General features: G+C 32.5%; 1 long non-coding RNA gene across 4 annotated transcripts; it reads left to right on the top strand.

Moving 5' to 3' along the window:
• Positions 1 to 246: 246 nt before the first annotated feature.
• On the top strand, positions 247 to 2,345 carry LOC110908373. Of its 4 annotated transcripts, none has more exons than XR_002574567.2 (5): positions 257 to 444; positions 521 to 745; positions 999 to 1,264; positions 1,400 to 1,475; positions 2,107 to 2,345. It is a non-coding gene; the product is annotated as an uncharacterized LOC110908373 (long non-coding RNA). The 4 variants fall into 4 exon arrangements; XR_002574568.2 differs by having other exon boundaries at positions 258 to 444; positions 1,010 to 1,264; XR_002574569.2 differs by having other exon boundaries at positions 247 to 444; positions 527 to 1,264.
• The last annotated feature ends 222 nt before the right edge of the window (positions 2,346 to 2,567 follow it).

Here is a 2,567-nt window from a genome sequence, read left to right as displayed (position 1 = left end):
TACTCACTTTATCCTAAAAATGAGTGAATTTAAATAAAGTTTGAATTATGACAAACTAAAATAATTGTAAGCGTTAATAAAAGCAAAGATCATCTATATACTATAAAAAGGAGAAGTGATGTACAAAAATGTCATTTTGTCATGTGTACAAGTTTTATAGCAGCGTTTACAAGAGAGTGCAAGCTCATATAAAGGAAATTTGGCTTTATTTTTAAGACGCCTAGGGTTAAAATTGGGATTTTGCAATAGTATTGAATGCCGCATTCAATGTCTGCTATAGCCACCTCTTCACTTTCTTTCTTTATATCTCAATTGAGCGACAATGATTTCAATCTAGATGAAGCCTGAAGCGATCAATGCACCCTCATTCAGGTTCTAGGGTTTCATCAAAATCTCTGTCCAAATCAAGCAAATCCATTTGGTTCTCTGTTCTCATCACAAAAGGTAACCTCTCCAACCTCAATCGACTATGTTCTTTTGAGTTCTGTATAATGACCGTCTTTCTCTCCTTCAAATCAAGCAAAAGGTACACATGCGGCGTCATTCTAGAACACCAAGTTATCTGTGTAAAGTTAAGCAATTCGATCAGATCTGCAAATGCAATGATGAGGTTTTATCTATCTCGGATTTCTCAACAAACGACAAGTATCGATTTTCTTCAGAGATTCCGGCCGGAATCCGAGCCCACATAATGGATGCTCTAGGGTTTATGAAGGTTTGATGAACTCTGCTGTGTGTACTGGAGGTAATCATTCGCGTAAATTTGACGCCATTTTTGAGGTTGTATATATTATGTTTCTTTAGTTTTGGTTATTTTTTCATGTTTTTTACTTTAATTTTCTTTTGTAGATTAATAGATTATGTGATTGTTATTACTTGTTTTATGGTGTTAGTGTAATAAGCGGGCTCATTGACATGATTCTTTAAGAGTTATTTATTTTTTTTACGCCAAATATTGAATTCATAAACGGTGTAAAATCATCTAATTCGAATTTTAGTTTAACAATAGTTAACGGTGTTGCTAAAGATGAAGGAGTATTGAATGATAATTTGGGGAATAAGGTACCGTTTTTCCGATTATAATTTTCCCTTTTAGTTTTATTCGACTATTTCTGTTACAGTGATCATTGGTATAATGCTTCATCTTCCATTATGTATTCTTATATTCTTGTTTTCTGGTTATCAAGTTTAGTTGTATCTCACAGGAGAGTTGTTGGTCTTAACATAACTGATACATGGGAACCACTACAGGAGGACTTACTTGGTAAGATCATCTTGTGCTTTTATATATTAAAAAGAATGGTCTTTGTTGTTGCTATTATATGACGGTGGCAAATGTGTGCCATATCATAAAAATATGATTATGGTTTAATTTTATTTAAGTTTTGTGTTTCTGCAGTCTAGAAACTACCATGCATATATCAGTGATCACTATAACTCTCTCTAAGGACGGAACTGAATACATCAGTTATTGGGTGAGTTGGTTTATTATTGTTGAATGTTCTTTTTTAGTTATAGTTTTGCAGTAATGATTATTTTTAAAAATATATGTGTTAGTGTCAAATGGATCAAATAAAAATGTTCGCGAAAAGGGAAACAAGACAGGTGGGTGAAATGGGTTGAAATAAGAATATACTCAAAGGGCAAAGGGGATTGTTGAAATGGGTCGAACGGGTTGAAAGTATTCCAAAGTCTATTTTAGTTGCCTATAGACGTCTGCGTTGTTTGATTCAGTTTAGCATACTAAAATTCTTGTACATGTTAAACATAGTAATTTTTATAATTTTTTTTAGAATATTTTTCATTCATAATTGACTTTGTCAAGTTACATCAATACAGAAGGTAGACGGGCAACAAGCTGCGCCGCCAACCCCTTCTGAATTGCAAACCCTAATCTTCCAAAGACAAACCCCTGCCCTCCTGGGGATGAACATAGTAATCGATTTCTATTTTATAAACTAGCAATTAAATTTTTTCTCGGATTTAGAGTTTAAAAACTTCATTTACCGGACTAAACTTTAAGGTAAAAGATAGATTTACATTTTGTAACAGAGTAGCATACCACTAACTAAATGTATATATACACACCTTATGCCTGGTAAACAGAGAAATAGGAGGTTGAACCTGGAAAAGAATCATTAAACGCTTTGGTGGAAGAAGGAATCGAGCATAAACCACAAAAGGCTACAAAGAGTAAAGAAGAAGGTTCTAATAAGAAAAAAGAAAATGATATCGATGTTAGTAAGCTCGTGTCTGGGCCAAAACTATTTTTGCCAGGTTCACCCGTAAATATTTGATGCAAAGACTTTTTTCATCGCAATAAATATTTGACGCAAATATAATTACTGTGTGGTTGTTTCTTAATTTTAGCGAATTATTATATATATCAAATGAAAACATCACTTTGCTACAGTGGTGTGTTAATTTTTTTTCTTTCTTTCTTTTCCTTTTGTATTTTTTTTTCTATTTTACTTTTACCCTTTAATTTTCAGCATTAACTCTTACAACCCTTTAACTTTCTAAATACTTTTTAATCGAGTTTTACGTCTTTATTTTTATTTACGTGT

The sequence above is a fragment of the Helianthus annuus genome, chromosome 14 (genome assembly GCF_002127325.2).
Source record: "Helianthus annuus cultivar XRQ/B chromosome 14, HanXRQr2.0-SUNRISE, whole genome shotgun sequence".
Lineage (NCBI taxonomy): Eukaryota > Viridiplantae > Streptophyta > Magnoliopsida > Asterales > Asteraceae > Helianthus > Helianthus annuus.
This window is presented reverse-complemented; position numbering and strand designations above follow the sequence as displayed.